Here is a 20,359-nt window from a genome sequence, read left to right on the forward strand (position 1 = left end):
TGATAGATTCTTGTTGTCTCGGGGAATTAAGGGCTACGGGGAGAATGCGGGTAAGTGGAGTTGAAGTGCCCAGCAGCCATGATTGAATGGCGGAGTGGACTCGATGGGCCAAATGGCCTTACTTCCACTCCTATGTCTTATGGTCTTATGGATGATCGTACTTACTATAGATTAAGGAGGGTGCTTCTTCAGTAGAGAACCCATGGCACGGTGGCTCAGTGGTTAGCACTGCTGCCTCTCAGCGCCAGCGACCCTGGTTCAATTCCAGCCTCAGACACCTGTCTGTTTGGAGTTTGCACATTCTCCCAATGTCTGCGTGGGTTTCCTCCGGGTGCGGAGGTTTCCTCCCACAGTCCAAAGATGTGCAGGTCAGGTGAATTGGCCATGCTAAATTGACGCATAGTGTTAGGTGCATTAGTCAGAGGTAAATGGGTCTGGTGGGTTACTCTTCAGTGGGTCGGTGTGGACTTGTTAGGTCGAAGGGCCTGTTTCCACACTGTAGGGATCCTAATCTAATCTATAGATTTCTGTTTGCTAAAAGTTTCAAAATCATAAATGTTATCTTGGGAAACAAACATTTTTATTTTTCCTGTTTATATTCAATCAAATTCTTCTACTTAATATTTCTAACATTAGCAAAGAGAACATTTTCCTTCAGGAGTTAATGTTGTGAAATAAGTTTTGTTCAAAATATTTTATTTGTAAGATTGTTCATTCAGTAGAATGAATAAATGAAAATGTACATCACTATATTGGCTGTAGTAACAGGTATGATCACAAATATTTACAGCTTGTATCAGCAAAGTACCACAGTTAATTGCTCACTGTGTCACTGTAAGAGTTCAGAAACCACTATGTGTAATGCAATCGAAAACAGGGAAAACGAACACTAGGAATAGAAATATTTTTTTCCTAGTAAACCAGAACCTGCGGAACAATGATAAATCATTTCATTATCATGTCCACACATGTATTATTACCCAAAGCTATTTGTAAGAGGTCATTTTACGAATTCTTAAATAGACTTGAATGTTATCTCATATTATGCTCACATCAATGGTGATGTTTCTATGTTTGTGTATTCCCTTTGAAACTTGAGCTGAATATGAACTCAGAATTGTCTGTCACCACAAATGTAAACAATCAGAGAGTCTGGATGATTAGTTCTTGGTATTTTACAAATTTCTCTTCATTGGTAGATCTGGGTGAAGGAGTAGTCACTCCCAAGGATAGCATATTGCCAGTTGTTTACTCTGAGGGGTTGAAAAACCATGGCACCACGGGAAGGAAAGGACTGTTTCACCACAAACCAGGAGTTTTCCCATTTCATCATTTTGGAGTCACCTATGAGTCTGTTCAGGCAAATGGAGAGATCATCATTGACAACAAAATGTTTCACTGCATACACATCTTCCATGTCTGGGATATCCGTGCACCACACAAACTCCTTCTGACTTTTACTCCACTGGAAGATGACAGGACGTTGGGAGCTACTTGACAAGATTAAATGTGGCTTGTTAGCTATTTCAAGGTATTCCACATCTGTGTCTCTGAACCAAGAATGTAGACTCTGATGGGAGTAGAAGCCATTCCCATTCCACTTGTACACAGTAGTTGACCCAGCCTTTGATGTGTCTGCAATCACAAAGTACCTCTCTCCTTCTATTTCAAATGTTTCAATGTCATTGGGTTTTCTGATTTTGAAGTTGCCCACGTCTTGCATCTTGATCAACTTGTTGGAAAAACTATACCTTTTGGAGATATGGGAGCCACCAAACAGCTGGGCCACAATAACAAACAGCTGAGCATCAATGATCAGTGGTTTGCAAAACACAGTGGAGCTGCCTACATCAGGAGAAGGAAGGTTAGTTATTAATGTGCAGAGAAAAAAAAAGGGATCTAACACTTATCATTGTTCGGGCTGTCAATTTTTGTGTTGGAATAATTGGAATAGGGCCCCAGAATGGGGAAAATATTTTAATAATTGACAGCTTGCATAGAAAATGTCTTTAAAGCAGTAAAGTTGCCCAAGGATGTTAAAAACAAAATTTCACACCAAACCAGATTTAAAGGTAGAAGCAAATTACAGCAGATGCTGGAATCTGTACTGAAAAGAACAAATGCTGGAGATCACAGTGAGTCAGACGGCATCCACAGAAAGAGAGTAAGCTAACGTTTCTTGTTGTCTCTCCATGGAGGCTGCCTGACCCGCTGTGATCTCCAGACTTAAACCGTCTTAGGTGACCAAAAGCTTGGTCAAATACACAGGTTTTAAGAGCATCTTTGAGGAGGAAAATGAAATAAACAAGCACAGAGGTTTAGGGAAACATTTTTAGAATTTAGGACATGGCTAAGCACTCAAAATCAGAGACAGGGAAGAGGCCAGTGTTTGAGGAGCACAGAGTTCAAATTGTCAAGCCTAAAACTATAACAACTTGTATTTAAATACACAACCTTTAACAAAATAAAATACCTCAAGATGATTCATGGGAGCATTTTAATATGATATTTGAACCCCATAAGCAGATTTTAAGAGCATATGACCAAAGATTTTGTCACTGAGGTAGGTTCGAAGGAGTGTCTTAAACAATGAAAGAGAAATTGCCATCTTTAGGGAGGGAATTTCAAAACTGAGACGCAGGCAGCTGAAGCCATAGTCACCAAGGGTGCAGCAATTGACTGGAAATATGCACGAGTCAGGAATTCAAGGGATATAGGTTAAGTTAGAGGGCATGTTTGGCTAGAGGAGGTTACAGAAGAAGGATGAGGTCATGGAAGGATTTGCAAATCAGAACAAGAATTTTAAAGCAGCGGCATAACTTAACTGAGAGTCAAGTGTTTTCATAAAACATGAGGTAATGAGTAATTTGATGCGAAAAAAAGTACATACCCTCTGCATGAAACAAGGACAGTTAATATGTAAGTGAAGCAAGCAATTAAGAAGGTTATCGTCCTGAACAGCATGTAGAAACACAACGAGAATATTCACCCTTTCAAGCCATTTACTACCATTCAATAGCATCATGGCTGATGGTACACTTCAATGCCTTTTACCCATACCATCCCTCTGCACCCATTGGTAATCAGAAATCTCTCAATCTTCACTTTAAATAGACTCAAAGACAGCTTTCACAGGCCTTTGGGGACAGAATTCCAAAGATTCGTCACCCTGTGAATAAAAGAATTCTCATCTTGGTTTGCCACTGCATCTCTCTCATTTTAAAGTTGCACATCCTGGTTCGAGACATCTCAACCAAGGAGACATCATATCTGCATGTACCCTTTCTATCCCTTTAAATTATTTTGTAGGTTTCAATGAAATCACCTCTCATTCTTTGCAGCTCTTGAAAATGCAGTCCCAGTTTGCACATCTCACTTCATATTACAGTCTCACCATCTCAGGAACAAATCTGGTGAACTGATAGCTTTTGTTCCAAAGCAGTTGGAGTAATGGAGAGGTCAAACCCAGAGTACTTAGTGCGGTTTGGGTCTCTGTACCGATAGAAGGATAGACCTGCCCGAGAGGGAGTGCAATGAAGGTTCACTAGTTTTGTCCTCAAGAGGAGTGGATGGTCTTATGAGTGGAGATTGATATTCCCCGGAGCCTAGAAGAATGAGGGGCAATCTCATCGAAACATTAAACTCTTAAGTAACTTGAAAACATAGATGCTAAGAATTTAAAACAAAACATGGAATCACAGTTCCAGAATAAGGGGGTGGCCATTTATGACTGAATTAAGGAGAAATTTCTTTACTCAAAGAGTTGAGTCTCTTTGGAATTCTCCACTAGAGAGAGCTGTGGCAAGTCAGCTGTTGAGTATATTCAAGGTAGACTTCAATTTTTGATTACTAAGGGGATTGAGGAATATGATATGTGCAGGGAGGTCGACTGAGGTAAAATATCAAGCTTGACCTTATTGCATGGCAGAGCCGTTACATAAGGAAAAATGGTGTACTCCAGCTCCTATTTCTGAAATTCTCATGTTTTGGGTATCAAGGCTGGAACATGGTAATCCAGCTAAGAATGCATTAGAATAATAACAAAGTACTGAGGATGCTGGAGATCTGAAATCAAAATAGAAAGAGCTGGAAAGAGTCAGCAGGTCTCTTCTCCACCAATACCAGCACTCGCTTTGCCTTTTGCTTGACCATCTGTTCCAATTGCTCCTCTTCCCTCTTTTCTACAGCACCACTTTTCCAGCAACCCTTCAGGTCTTAAGAAGTCATATCTGAATCAAAATATTAACTCTCTTTTTTTCTCCCGCCATAGATGCAGCTGAGCCTGAACAGCACTCTCTGCTTTCATTAAAGAAATGTATTAGAATAGACAAGCCTAGTAGCAGTAAAGCCCAGGGAAAAGATTTCAGCAGTAGAAGAGTTGGCAGGCGTGGAGTTGGACGATGATACAAAAAGGTGATCTTAGTGATGGCGTGAATGTGGAGTCACAAACTCATCTTGAGATCGAATAATGACACCAACATGAATCAGGGAATGGATTTTGGAGCAGGGATCAAAGGCAACAGTTTCAGTCGTTACAATGTTCAACTGGAGGAAATTTCTTGCTCGTCCAGTACTAGATATCAAATAAGTAGTCTGAAAATTTTGCAACAATGGACAACCAAGAAAGTGGGCAATGAAGGATAGTTGATATCAATGTACATGCAAAAGTTAAAGCTGCATGTTCAGATTTTTTCAAAAGGGTCAACATGTCAGAAATAGGAAAAAGGCTAAGAAAAGAACCTTCAGAGACACCAGAGATAACGGTGCAGGAGAAGCTATGACAAGTGATGCTCTGGCTAAGATTAGATAGATAAATAACCGCACTGACCATGTTTATGTCAAACAGCAGGAATACCAAGGGATAGTGTTAAATGATTCCACAACCAATAGATCAGATTTAAGCCCTTTAGCCCTGCCACATCAGTTGTGGAGGATAACAACTCCCTGGAGGAGGAGAAGGAGGATGACGACATTCCACAAGTATCTCAGTCCTCAATGATGGCGGAGCTTCATACATCAGTGCAAAAGATTAGACTGAAACATTTGCAACATTTGTAGAAAATTACCTAGCTAAGTCCTACAAGGTGACAGCAGGACAAATCCAACCCTGCCATTCCCGCCCCACCCATCTACTCTTAATCATCAGTAAAGTGATGGAAAGTTTCATCAACTGCACCATCGAGCAGCATTTGCTTAGCAATGACCCGCTTGGTGCTGCTCAGTTTGGGCCACTCAGACTCTGTCCTCATTACAGCCTTGGTTCAAACATGGACAAAAGGGCTGAATTTCAGAGGTGTGGTCTTTCCTCATTTAGAAAATAGTCTACTGCTCCATTCTTCTGCATAATCCCACACAAAGATATGCAAGTTAGGCAGATTCGCCGTGCTAAATTTCCCATAGTGTTCAGAGACGTGCAGGTTAGCCATGGGAAATGCAGGGGTAGGTAGGTGGGTTTGGGTGAGATGCTATTCCACGTGAACCTGTTGGGCCAAAGGGCCGGTTTCCACACTGTAGGGATTCTAGGATTCTATGAAGCCCTCATGTCAAATCTCACATGCAAACGTTCCATTTCATGTATTTGACCATTAACAAAAAGAAAGGTCACCAGAAAGCCAGATTGCTCATCCAGTGAGATATGCCAATCACCCTTGTTAGCTATTGTTTCACATTACCTCTAAAACGACTTCATTTTCTTCAGCAGCATTTTATGTTCCAAATTCTGGACCTTCTCTTTGAAAAACTTGGCAAAAGCTTTTTTTTATTAAAAACGTGCTTCATCTTGTGCTTTTTAGCTATCCTGGAAAGACAAAGACCAGTTTAAACAGCTGCTACAACTTTACAATGAGTGACAATAGACAATAGGTGCAGGAGTTGGCCATTCTGCCCTTCCAGCCTGCACCGCCATTCAATATGATCATGGCTGATCATCCTCAATCAGTATCCTGTTCCTGCCTTATCTCCATAACCCTTGATTCCACTATCCCGGAGAGCTCTATCCAACTCTTTCTTAAATGAATCCAGAGACTGGGCCTCCACTGCCCTCTGGGGCAGAGCATTCCACACAGCCACCACTCTCTGGGTGAAGATGTTTCTCCTCATCTCTGTCCTAAAAGGTCTACCCCGTATTTTTAAGCTGTATCCTCTGGTTCGGCACTCACCCATCAGCGGAAACATGTTTCCTGCCTCCAGAGAGTCCAATCCTTTCATAATCTTATATGTTTCAATCAGATCCCCTCTCAGTCTTCTAAACTCAAGGGTATACAAGCCCAGTCGCTTCAGTCTTTCAGTGTAAGGTAATCCCGCCAAAGAGAAGCACCTCTTTGCTTCTATACTCAATTCCTCTTGTTATGAAGGCCAGCATGCTATTAGCCTTCTTCACTACCTGCTGTACCTGCATGCTTGCCTTCATTGACTGGTGTACAAGAACACCCAGATCTCTTTGTACTGCCCCTTTACCTAAATTGATTCCATTGAGGTAATAATCTGCCTTCCTGTTCTTGCCACCATACATTTATCCACATTAAACTGCATCTGCCATGCATCTGACCACTCACCTCACTTGTCCAGGTCACCCTGTAATCTCCTAACATCCTCATCACATTTCACCCTGCCACCAGCTTTGTATCATCAGCAAATTTGCTAATGTTATTGCTGATACCATCTTCTATATCATTAACATATATTGTAAAAAGCTGCGGTCCCAGCACTGATCCCCGTGGTACCCCACTGGTCACTGCCTGCCATTCCAAAATGGAGCCGTTTATCACTACCCTTTGTTTCCTGCCAGCCAACCAATTTTCAATCCAATCTAGTACTTTACCCCCAATACCATGCGCCCTAATTTTACTCACTAACCTGCTGTGTGAGACTTCATCAAAAGCTTTCTGAAAGTCCAGGTACACTACATCTACTGGATCTCCCTCGTCCATCTTCAGAGTTACATCCTCAAAAAATTCAAGAAGATTAGTCAAGCATGATTTCCCCTTCGTAAATCCATGCTTACTCTGTCCTATCCTGTTACTACTATTCAGATGTGCCGTAATTTCAACCTTTATAATAGACTCCAGCATCTTTCCAACCACTGAGGTCAGACTAACTGGTCTATAATTTCCTGTTTTCTCTCTCCCACCTTTCTTAAAAAGTGGTACAACATTAGCCACTCTCCAATCCTCAGGAACCGACCCTGAATCGTTTGAACTCTGGAAAATAATCACAAAGGCATCCACGATTTCCCAAGCCACCTCCTTCAGTACCCTGGGATGTAGACCATCAGGCCCCGGAGACTTATCAACCCTCAGACCTAACAGTCTCTCCAACACCAAATCCTGGCAAATATAAATTCCCTTCAATTCAGGTCCTACAGCCACTATTACCTCAGGGAGATTGCTTGTGTCTTCCCCAGTGAACACAGATCTGAAGTACTCATTTAATTCTTCTGCCATTTCTTTGTTCCCCATAATATATTCCCCTGTTTCTGTCTTCAAGGGCCCAATTTTAGTCCTAACCATTTTTTTGCCTTGCACATACCTAAAAAAGCTTTTACTATCCTCCTTTATATTATTGGCCTTTATATTATTATTATTATTATTATTATTAATCTTCGTACCTCATTTTTCCTCTGCGTATTTCCTTCTTAGTAATCCTCTGTTGCTCTTTAAAAGTTTCCCAGTCCTCAGTTTTCCCATTTATCTTTGCTGTTATACTTTTTCTCTTTTAACTTTATATGTTTCTTAACTTCCCTCGTCAGCCACGGCCACCCATGCCTCCTCCTGGGATCTTTCTTCCTTTCAGATATGAACTGATCCTGCAAGTTCTGCATTACACTCAGAAATATCTGCCATTGTTCCTCCACGGTCCTCCCTGCTAAGGTATTGCACCATTGAACTTTGGCCAGCTCCTCCCTCATAGCTCCATAGTTCCCTTTATTCAACAGAAGTACTATCAGAGTGCTTTACAAGGAGAAATTATACTGAAAGGAGCTCACCTCCTGGCCAAACAGCAGGCAATAATGCATTGGTGAAGACCAATATTCTTACACTGAGTTTGACTCTTATCGTTCAATTAACACATCAGCACATTTATTAACATGGAAATGCTCATTTTAAATGTTTGTTGCGAGAATACAGACCATGAGACAATAAAATGCTCTTTGGAACGTCTACAATCCAGCCTGAAATTAGATTCAAATATTGAAGTCCACTTTTATATTTCCCAAAATACATTCACTACTTCAAAAGAATAGGTACATTAAATCTGAAAATCTTAAGTCAGTCACTTGCCTAAAACGGAAAACAAAAACACCTCACAAGGCTGGTTAAGCAATTCATTTAGGATAAATGATTATGGGTAAACCGGTCAGAAGAATGATCTCATTAAATATATAATATTCTTAAGGGGTTTGACTGGGTGGATACTGGGAGAATGTTTCGCTGGACAGAGAATCTATGGCTAGTGGCTCACATTTCCAAAGTGGGGAGGTGGACGAGAGGAGGACACGCAGCATTTTGGTTGGGGACGATGAGACATCTTCTGACTGAGAAGACCATGAACCTTTGGAATCGTCAAGGATTGAGAGGCTTCTTCTTCAGTTCTGCTTTCTCTCCACAGAAGCTGCCAGACCACCCGCACGTTTCCAGCAATTTCTGTTGTCGTTTCGGTTTTCCGGCATCTTTAGTTCGTTGTTTTTGACAGGACTTTCTCTAGTAAGAAAACCAAGGGATATTGTATAATTGAGAATAGTGGCTTGGAGGTAGAAGGTGAGCCATAATCTTATTAAATGACTGAATCCATTCAAAAGATCAGATGTCTACTCCTATTTATAATCTAAAACACAATTAAGCCTGTAATTGCAATCAATTTAGCGTAAATAGCTACTTCTTGCAGTCAGCCGGAGGATGTGGACATCACTGGCACCAATTTTCTTTTGTCTAATAGTAGTTGGGCTTCTTGAACAATTGGGTCAATGGACTGAAGTATGGCAAATGGAATTTAACTTAGGTCAGTGAGATATTACATTTTGGGAAAATAAAAGACATGACTTATTCAATTAAAAGTAGGGCTTGGGTAGTATTGTAGAACAGAGACCAGATTCAGGTACAGGTACATAATTCTTTGAAGTTTGCATCACATCTGGATAAGATGGTTAAGAAAGCTTTTAGCCTCCTTGCCTTCATTGCGCAGATCTTTGAACACAGGATTTGGGACATTATGTTTCCATTCTGCCAAAACTCCATCCACATCCCTCTCACAGCTCTCTAGAATATTGAATTCCAAGATTCCTCACTTTCTGACTAAAGAGTTCCTCCTGATCTCAGATCTAAACAATTAACCATTTAACCCAAGGCTGTGACCCCCTCATTCTCAAATACCCAAGAGAAAAATCACCCCAAGAACTATTCTATCAAGCCCCTGTATTTTGTATGTCATGAGATGCAGCTAAGTAGTAAAGTGAGGATCAACAAATAATAAAGAAAGAATTTCATCCCATCATCTTACTTCTGTACAAGTTGGGTCTCCACGAATACCCAAGTTCCTTAACCTGAAGGGATTTATTTCATTTTTTGGGCCAGTATTCAAACTTCTCATGTACAAACACTGGATTTTTCAATAACTTTCAAAATATCCCTCACCTTGAATTAGCAATAACATCTGTTAGACCATTTATCAGTGACAGTGTTTCATTTCTCAGTCTTAATTCTCTCAACTGTTGGTACAATGTTAGTGCAATAAAAGGAAACAGGAACTTTCTCAACCGCGTACGTTACCACAGGCTGCCAGTCATAACAGAAAAAATCGTGGCGCTGGAAAAGCGCAGCCAGTCTCACAGCATCAGAGGGGCAGGAGAGTCAACGTTTCCAGCATAAGATCTTCATCAGGAATGTTGAGGGTGGGAAGGGGGAGCCAAGCGATAAATAGGATGGGGTGGGGAGAAGGTAGATAAGAATGCAATAGGTGGATAAAGGTAGGGGGGTGACGGTGACTGGTGGGAAGGTAGATAGACAGGCAGGACAGTTCAAGAGGGCGATGCTGAGTTAGAGGATCTGGGAGAAGGGAGATAAGGAAACCGGTGAAATTGACACTGATCCCGTTTGGTTTGGAGGGTCCCAAGGCAGCATGAGGTTTTCTTCCTTCAGATGGCTAGGATTTGACGAAGGTGGAGGCCCAGCACTTGCATGTCCTTAAAAATAGGTTTTACCAAGAGTTCGCTACCTCTGAATCAGGTTCTAGGTTCAAATCCCACTTGGTCCAGAAGTGCATAACAGCAGAGATTAGAAAACATATTACAGCTCTAAGCAGAATTCCTTCCCAAACTAAAATCTTTAGAAGTCAAAATCATGTCTCCCACAACACACCTTCCAGCCTGACAAAGCTACTCTGAACATATCCTTCAGCCGTGAAACACCTTCGCATCACAGGACCCTCGCTCCGACCCCCAAACACATTCGCATCACAGCACCCTCGCTCGGACCACCACCACCTGCACATCACCCGCCCATGCACTGACCCACACAAGCTCCCCATCACGCGTCCTTGCACCGCTCCCAAACACACTCACAAGCCCTTCCACCGCCCCCCTCCACGACCCCTCAGCGAACCAAGGGGGTCCTTGCACAGCGCCCCCCATCCCTCTCCCCGCAAAGTGAGGGGCACCGCCCATCCTCCCCCACCACCACCACCACCACCCCCCACCTCCACCGGGTCCATCCCTCCCCCACCCCCCTCTCTCACTGTGCAGTGATGTGGTGTGATTGCACGACACTGAATGTTCTGTTGACGGAATAACATCAACACCACCCCCTCCCCCAATGCCGCGCGCTACTTGGCCCCACGGTCCATACCTGGACTTTCGGCCCGTCCACCCGATCCTCGGTCAATCAATCGCTCGCTGGCTCCCAGTCACCCAGGCCGCCTCCTCCTTCCTGAACTAAATCAGAGACAACACCTTCCAACGGTAACTTCACCGCGTTCACGCGACTTCCGATTCGCGAACAACCTATGACCTCCCCGCGCTCTCCTTCCGGTTCATGCCCATGACAACGGTTACCATGGCGACTGCCTCCTCAATCAAGAGCATCTCCTGCCAGACTGACCTTGATGTGTGCGTTGACTTGTGCAAATCACCCAAGAGGCAGGGACGTACGTATATTTTGCAATAAACCGGAGCCCATTGTGCGGTGATTTTTTTTTGTTGGGAAAGCCAGCAGCACAGTGCACAGCAAGATCCCACCAGCAGCAAGTTGAGGTCCATCATGGGCCGTTAGCCTCCCAGTAAACGCCATGGTACCCGTGCCAATTTCCGAAATGTATTTCACAGTTTTCCAACCCACCCGTCCCCAAAACCCACTTCCTCCTTTCCCCTTCTCATCCAATATAAACTGGAGTGAATGTCTCTTGTGAAAGTTAAAAGTCACACAACACCAGGTTATAGTCCAACAGGTTTAATTGGAAGCACACTAGCTTTCGGAGCGACGCTCCTTCATCAGGTGATTGTCTCTTGTGAAATGTTGTCCTGCCTCAGTGGCAGCATAGTGTTGCAGTGTGTGACGCAGCCACAAAGACAAAACAAAAACAATAAAACTTAGAGGTCGGTGGTCATACACTCAACTGGTCGTGTACACCTTAATATATTTCCAGTTTCGACCAGCACATTTCCAAGTGCTTCTGTTTTTACTTTCACCTGCCGCATCTCCAAAGGAGATGTTTGCCACCAAGAACTTTTTAACAATTCCAGCTGGATGTACGCCAGGAGATTTTATATCATAATCTGCTACCTTCAACTGCACCCCCCACCCCCCTTCCCTCTTTCCCCCCAGACTCCGGCTATTGTTCACTCAATGTGTCAGTCTTCAAAGATGTGCACCACAGAAACAGACCCTTCAGTCCAACTCGTCCATGCCCACCAGATATCCCAACCCAATCTAGTCCCTCCTGCCAGCACCCAGTCTATTTCCCTCCAAACCCTTCCTATTCATATACCCATCCAGATGCCTTTTTAATGTTGCAATTGTACTAGCCTCCACCACTTCCTCTAGCAGCTCATTTCATTCACGTGTCACCCTCTGCATGAAAACGTTGCCCCTTTTATATATTTCCCCTCTCACCCTAAACCTATGCCCCCTAGTTCTGGAATCCCCCACCCCAAGGAAGCGACTTTGTCTATTTATCCTATCCAAACTCCTCATGATTTTATAAACCTCTAAAAGGTCACCCCTCAGCCTCCAATGCTCCAGAGAAATCAACCCCAGCCTGTTCAGCCTCTCCCTGTAGCTCAAATCCTCCAACCCTGGCAACATCCTTGTAAATCCTTTCTGAACCCTTTCAAGTTTCACAACATCCTTCCAATAGGAAGGAGACCAGAATTGCAAGCGATATTCCAAAAGTAACCTAACCAATGTCCTGTACAGCCGCAACATGACCTCCCAACTCATGTACTCAATACTCTGACCAATAAAGGAACACATTCCAAACGCCTTCTTCACTATCCTATCTATGTGCGACTCCACTTTCAAGGAGCCATGAACCTGCACTCCAAGGTCTCTTTGTTCAGCAGCAGTCCTTAGGACCTTATCATTAAGTGTATAAGTCCTGCTAAGATTTGCTTTCCCAAAATGCAGCACCTTGTATTTATCTGAATTAAACTCCATCTGCCACTTCTCAACCCATTGGCCCATCTGATCAAGATCACCTCCAATTTTGGTGTCATCTGCAAACTTACTAACTATACCTCTTATGCTCACATCCAAATTATTTATATAATTGACGAAAAGTAGCACCTATTCTTATGGCACTCCACTGATCACAGGCCTTCAGTCTGAAAAACCCTCCTCCACCACCACTCTCTGTCTTTTACCTTTGAGCCAGTTCTGAATCCAAATGGCTAGTTCACCCTGTATTCCATGAGATTTAACCTTGCTAACCAGTCTCCCATGGGGAACCTTGTTGAATGCCTTACTGAAGTCCATATAGATCATGTCCACCGTTCTGCCCTCATCAATCCTCTTTGTTAATTCTTAAACAATGGCACGACGTTAGCCAACCTCCAGTCTTCCCGCACTTCGCCTGTGACTATCGATGATACAAGGGGCCCAGCAATCACTTCCCTCGCTTCCCACAGAGTTCTCAGGTACACCTGATCAGGCCCTGGGAATTTATCCACTTTTATGTGTTTCAAATCATCCAGCACTTCCTCCTCTGTAATATGGACATTTTGCAAGATGTCACCATCTATTTCCCTACATTCTATATCTTCCACAGTAATAACTATGCAAAATACTTGTTTAGTATCTCCTCCAGCTCCTGCGGCTCCACACAAAGGCCACCTTACTGATCTTTGAGGGGCCCTATTCTCTCCCCAGTTACTCTTTTGTCCATAAAGTATTTGTAAAAACCCTTTGGATTCTCCTTAACTCTATTTGCCAAAGCTATCTCATGTCCCATTTTTGCCCTGATTACCCTCTTCAGTGTACTCCTGTTGCCTTTATACTCTTCTAAGGATTTATTTGTTCTATCTTGTCTATACCTGACATATACTTCCTTCTTTTTCTTAACCAAACCCTCAATTTCTTTAGTCATCCATCATTCCCGATACCTACTCGCCTTCCTTTCAGCCTAACAGGAATATAACTGCCTCTGAACTCTTGTTATCTCATTTCTGAAGGCTTCCCATTTTCCTTTACCTGCGAACATCTGCCCCCAATCATCTTTTGAAAGTTTTTGCCTAATATTGCCAAAATTAGATTTCCTCCAATTTAGAACTTCAACTTTTAGATCTGGTCTATCCTTTTCCATCACTGTTTTAAAACTAATAGAATTATGGTCACTGGTCCCAAAGCGCACCCCACTGACACCTCAGTCACCTGGTCTGCCTTATTTCCCAAGAGCAGGTCAAGTTTTGCACCTTTTTTCGTAGGTACTTGCACATATTGAATCAGAAAATCTTCCTGTACACACTTAGCAAATTCCTCTCCATCTAAACCCTTAACACTATGGCAGTCCCAGTCTATGTTTGGAAATCCCCTGCCATAACCACCCTTTTATTCTTACAGATAACTGACATCTCCTTAACAAATTTGTTTGTCAATTTCCCTCTGACTATTAGGGGGTCGACAATACAATCCCAGCCCGGGGCTTTTATTTTGAAAATCTACTATCTCCATTGTTGCCAGTAAAATAATACCAAAATGTCTTAGCTATGAATCAGACACAGGTTTATTTGACAAAAGCTTTTGGGAGCAACATGGTCATCCTAAACACTGCTCTCAGCCATGCTGACTCTCTGATTACAGACATCTACAACACTTTTATACACCCAACCACAGCATTGTACACAGTTATACATTTCTGTAAGAATGTTCCATGGCTATAACCCAAGCAGGTGCTGTCTTCTGATACTGCAGTAACGGTTGAAATTCCAATATTTTGAGTGAGTGTTTTTTCTTGGGAAGGGTAAAGAATTTCTCTTGCTGTAGCAACAGTCAAAGGTTTATCTCACATGCTCCTACAAAGTCATACTGGTCAGTACTTTAGAACATAGAATATAGAACAGTACAGCACAGAACAGGCCCTTCAGCCCATGATGTTGTGCAGACCATTGATCCTCATGTATGCACCCTCAAATTTCTGTGACCATATGCATGTCCAGCAGTCTCTTAAATGTCCCCAATGACCTTGCTTCCACAACTGCTGCTGGCAATGCATTCCATGCTCTCACAACTCTCTGTGTAAAGAACCCGCCTCAGACATTCCCTCTATACTTTCCTCCAACCAGCTCCAATCACTCGCAACAACTGTTCCTTAAACAGTCTCCACATGTCTATAGTGCCTTTACCATGGAACAATTGCTCCCAGTCCATGCTTCCTAACTCATATCTAATCACATCATAGTTTCCTCTTCCCCAATTAAATATTGTCCCATTTTGCCTAATCCTCTCCTTCTCCATAGCTATGTAGTAATTATGAGTCAACTATCCCGGCATGCTTCTACAAATTTAGTCAACAATTCCACTTAAAGTGCTCACACTCTCAAAGATGACATTCACAAGTAAGTCCAGCACAAAGTTGCCTGCTTGTTTAGCACCACAAATATTCACTCCATCAACCACCAATGCTCAGTAGCAGCAGTGTATACTATCTACAAATTACACTGAAGAAATTCACCCAAACCCCTTAGACAGCAGCTTCTAAACCTATAACCACATCCATCTCAAAGTGCTGGAACACCAGCTATATCGGAAAACCACCACGAAAAGGGTCTCTTGGTTCCGCGATTGGTCAATAAACACTAGCAATTTGGTCTGGTTCTGTAAGATTTCACACTTTATTCAGTTGTGGCTGGGCACAGGTTGTCCAATAACACAGAGATTAAACACTTCCATGTTCCTCGGAGCAACTGCGCACATGGCTTAAGACAAAGACATTTTAATACTTTTTTGAGAGAAGTACAGTCCATAATCACAGAGCACAATCAAACAGTTACCAATCAATTTTAATGAATTGACTTTATTGACAGCAACTTAGCCCAATCATATTTCCTGGGAACTAACTTTGTTTTCCAACATCCAAGTACTCCTACCTCGCGAACCCCGTCTCTGCACTTGCAAGGTCAGTTAGGATGGCTAGTAATGTCTTGTTTAGTCTAGTTATTTCTATACTCTAAAGGAAGCATTGTCTGCTAATCTTTGTAGAGACAGACTGTGATCAGTTCAGCTTTTAGCAGGGTTAAAAGTCATTTTATGCAACTTTAAGCAGAATTGTCAATTTGCAGCCTAGAAGCCATTTTGTCATGTTATTTGCATTAAGAAGCCATTTTGTTGCTACCTATGTTAGTAAGAGCATGTATTAAATGGCTGTTCCTGACTACAACTCATTACTTCAGCCTGTATTCAGATTTCAGCTGCTCATCTCCCCACTTTGGTCATTCCATGATCACACCGTAGGATGGGAGGGCACGATTAGATCAGTCCAATCGAATGGACGCTGCAGATTGCCATTCTTCCTTTTCGTCCTCCGAGGAAACAGGGGTAGGCAATCGCACCTCCTCACCTTCATTTGGATGGAGAAGAAGCATTTTCTGGGGGGATCCGATGCTGTCAACAGAAGTTATTAGCTTAGCAATAATATGTTTAACATTAGCAATACCAGCAAAGAGACAAATTAAAACGATACCAATATACATAGCCAGATTTATCAACCAGTTGTACCATGAGCCAAAGCCCCAGTCTTCCCATCATTTGACTGACGAAGGTGCAGATGTTATCTACATGCCTGGTAATATTCTTGATGTGATCAGAAACCCCCATCATGCATTTGCCTTTAACTATGGCGCAAACCCCAACCTACTTTGAAAGTAGGTAGTCAAGGGCATGCCAGTTTTGCTAGGAAAATAGGTGTAAATCTGAGAACATGTCCTCAACTCCTGCTAAGGCCACGGCCATCTCGTTGCCCAAGAGGGTGAGGCTGCAAATGAGAGAATTTCGGTTTTGATGGCTAATAATTCCTGCAGACCTATAGGAAAAAGTACTAAGAAATGTGTACCCACAGACTGAGCTTTAGTGGTGCCCACAGCCTTAGCAATTCTCCACTGTGTGCAGAATTCAGGTAAGACTGAAAGTTTGACTGGGAGACTCCAATCCCATTCCCAGGGAATTGGAAAGGGAACAGCATGGGGAGTACCTATTTCATCAAGGACAAGGAAGTTGGTTGCTTTGCCTTGGCTGAAAAAATAGTAACCGGGTTTAGTGTAGATAACAGAGGGAGCTTCCCAATAAGAAGCAGGCCTGTATTTGTGACTTCCCCAAATATATGGGTAGTTGATGGCTACAAAGTATGATTGTCCTGAGCGCTTAGGGTGAAAGCTGTTCAATAAAAAGAGGTGGGTATTTTGGAATACAGTTATTGTCCCAGAATGGTTCCTTACATCCCACAATTGGGAAGATGAAGGTGCCATTAGGGGTCTCATAATGAAGGTGGGTGCCATTACCCATATCACAAAGGGCCTGAAACCAGCAACATCAGAGACACACTCGTCCAATAGGCATTCACATGAGATGTGAGCCCACACAAGGGAGCAGTAGCGGTTGGTACATTTCATCATAGTGCATGGAATAGTCTTGGTCACATTCACATAAGTTAACCCCCATCCCTTACTGTTGTAACAATTTGGATAGGCTACCCCAGACTTATTAAAGGAAGTCCATAAGCAAGTAACAGGTGGGGATAAGTAATAATCAACAGAAATATTATGTTCCATAAATACCTTAGAAGCATTCCATACTCCTTCATTGGGGTTTGGGAAGGGGAAAGGGGTCAAAGAGTCTTTTGCTGATGTAAGGGCGTAACAGACTACTTCATCCCAACCAAATATTTTGTTATGACTCTGAAGAAACAGATTGTTAGTGCAAGGTAACATTTCCCCCTTTTCTGTTTTGCGGCGTGCAGATTTAGACCTATTTGAATGGGGACAAGGTTTACCAGGGCCGCCCATAGCACAACTGAAATCAAACTGGCACACAACACCTTTACAGGATAAGGACCATTCAGACTTGGTCTGTAACTGAACTGTCTGATCCTCTAGATGCGACAGTCATTCTTGGTAACGTTCCATGCACCAAAGGAATCAGTTTCTCGGCACACAAGGACATCTTTCTGGCATAAGTGGTACATAGTCTCTGGTTGCTCAGGATCACACGGGTAAACGGTCCCTTCTTGAGCATCAATGCTGGGGATGACGAGTCCATATAGCAGGGTAAGTTCAATCTTCATCATAATGGTTATATCTGGACCAAGAATTGGGGTATCTAAAACAGAAGAATAATTACTATTCAAAACATGCAGCTATATCTTAGTAGTCTGGTTTGATTCCGGTTCCTCTTTCAGTTCCTCGTCGTTTCCATCTCCATCATCTCCCCCTCGGAAGGGACTCATACGAAGACCTTGCAATGATGGAGATGAACCCAGGCAGAGCGCCCGGCGACCTTAACAACAGTCGGGGTTGTTAGGAGGATCTGGAGAGTTCTTCCCATCGAGGTTCCAGACTGTTGTGTCTCCAATTCTTGATGAGAACGAAAGATGGCCACAAGAGGCTTCTTTTGCAACATCATCAGCAGCATGGTTACCAGTGTCGACAGGGGATTGGCCAGTAGTATGGGCAGTACATTTGATAAACGAAACCTGTTTTGGGAGCAGGAGCATGGTTGAAAGATCGGAGACAAGCTGGCAGTGGGAAATGGGAGTACCAGATGATGTCAAGAACCCTCTGTTTTTCCAGAGTTATCTAAAATCATGCACAACCCCAAAAGCATATCGGGAGTCAGTGTAAATGTTAACACAAACACCCATTCCAAGGATGCAGGCATGGTTCAGGGCAAAAAAGCTCAGTTTGTTGGGCAGAAAAGGGAGTCTGAAAGGCAGCAGACTCTAGGACGGAGCCATGGTCATCAACTATTGCATAGCCTAAAAGGTGAATACCTGTATGGGCAGTAGAGGAACTACCATCAGTGAACATGTTGATATCAGGATCTGAGATAGGGGCATCTGAAAGATCTGGACGAATTTGGATGTCCTCATTGATGAGGATAAAATAATCATGATCAGAAGCGGATAAGGGTGAAGGGGGATGTGCAAGGAAATCAGCAGGATTAATGGTGGTACAGTACTTAAAGGTCAGTCAGGGATTGCTGAAGAGGTAAATCTCATAACAGTTTTAGCAAATAGCAGTCAAATGTTGAGTTTGCAATTGTCCCACCAGGGCGATTACCACATGAGAAGTGTAGATAGCAATGTCCTGCTGAAGTGTGAGGTTTTCTGCGGACTGCAAACTAAGATTTGGGCGCAACAGGGATCTCCTAAAGCAACAACTTCAAGTTTAGTAGAGAAATAGGCAACTGGGCAGTGTCAATCACCATGTAGTTGAGTGAGAACTGAGGAAGCACAGTCATTTAGAATAGTGCAGTACAGTTGGAAGAGTCTGACATAGACTCTGTCATAGTCTGCCCAAAGCTGGAGCTTGCGACAAGGCTTGCTTAAGTTAATCGAAGGCTTGCTTTGCATCGGAGGAGAGGTCGAAGTACCTTCATAGAAGGTAAATGGGGTCAACATCTTAACGAGGAGGGCAGCGTTGGGAATCCATTGTCGGTAGAAGTTGTCCATGCCCAGCCACTGCCATAATTGTTTCGCAGTTGTTGGGACTGAGAAGTTGACAATAGGAGTGATGCGGCTCTGTTCAAGAGCGCATGAGTCTGCAGACAGGATGAAACCTAGAAACTTTACCTGACGTTGTGGAATGGAAACCTTTTTTGGAGGTAGTACATGGCCCAGGCATTTCAGATAGTTGAGGAGGACGACGACATCAAAATGGTTGGATTCTTCATCCAGACTGGCAACAAGGAGGGCATCTACATACTGGATCAGTGCAGATCCACCTGTGAGGGTTAGAGACTGCAATTGTCTCTGTAAGGCCTGAGAGAAAAGGGTTGGAGAGTGTATGAAGCCTTGAGGTAGTCGAGTCCACCTCAACTGGTGTCCATTAAAGGTAAAGGTGAATAGGTACTGACTTCATGAAGATGCAGAGAGGAAAAGGCAACAACAGCAAAAAAATTAGCATCTGATGGTACCAAGGCTAGAATATGAGCTGCATTTGGGACCAGGGCATGATGAGGCTGCACAATGGCATTGATAGCTCTTAAGTCTTGAACCAATCTCTACTGGTCAGGCTTGCCAGGTTTTAGGACAGCCATAATTGGAGTGTTACAGGGTGATTGGCAAGGGACCAGAATGCCTTGGTGGAGAAAGTCATCAATTAAAACAGTAAGGCTCAGTATCACTTGTTGTTTCAGCGGGCATTGGCGGATGGATAGTAGATTAACATTTGGTTTGAAAGCAATCTGAATGAGTTTGCAATCCGTGAGTCCAACATGGGAGGATGTTTTGGCCCATACATCAGGGTGGACTAAATCAAAATATCTCGACCTTCATGGTGCCGGAGTGTGGCATTGTGAGAGGTAGTTGGATAGTAGAGGATAGGCATCCCTCCTTGGAATGTTTGCAGCTGATAGCAGTGTGGATCAGCCCTGGTGACTACAAGATGGACCAAGGGGCCCGGTCCTTAGCTTGATGAGGCGGATTAACCTTCCGGGTGATATGAGGGGCTGAGACCTTGTTTCCACAGGTGAGAGAGTATTTGAACAAAATCTGCTTCACCTTCTGGGCTGGTGACCCAAGCCAAGATCTGTGTAGTCCATTCAGTACCAATCAAGTCGCTGAAGAAATCTTTAAGGGATTTGTCTTGGCCTGTCTGATCATAAGCAAGGGTGCTGTGACTTTCAGACCCTTGGGGGTCAAGGTCAAGTGACCACCATCGGGG

At 43.2% G+C, this 20,359-nt stretch overlaps 1 long non-coding RNA gene and 1 pseudogene across 1 annotated transcript; both read right to left on the reverse strand.

Annotated features, from left to right (window-relative positions):
• Positions 1-679: 679 nt before the first annotated feature.
• On the reverse strand, positions 680-5,249 carry LOC140476723 (leucine-rich glioma-inactivated protein 1-like; annotated as a pseudogene).
• A 2,807-nt stretch (positions 5,250-8,056) lies between these two features.
• LOC140476893 (uncharacterized) lies at positions 8,057-11,001 on the reverse strand. The gene is made up of 2 exons (XR_011960623.1): positions 10,839-11,001; positions 8,057-8,699 (listed from the first exon to the last, which is right to left on the reverse strand). It is a non-coding gene; the product is annotated as an uncharacterized lncRNA (long non-coding RNA).
• Positions 11,002-20,359: the final 9,358 nt, after the last annotated feature.

The sequence above is a fragment of the Chiloscyllium punctatum genome, chromosome 5, assembly GCF_047496795.1.
Source record: "Chiloscyllium punctatum isolate Juve2018m chromosome 5, sChiPun1.3, whole genome shotgun sequence".
In the NCBI taxonomy this organism is placed as follows: domain Eukaryota; kingdom Metazoa; phylum Chordata; class Chondrichthyes; order Orectolobiformes; family Hemiscylliidae; genus Chiloscyllium; species Chiloscyllium punctatum.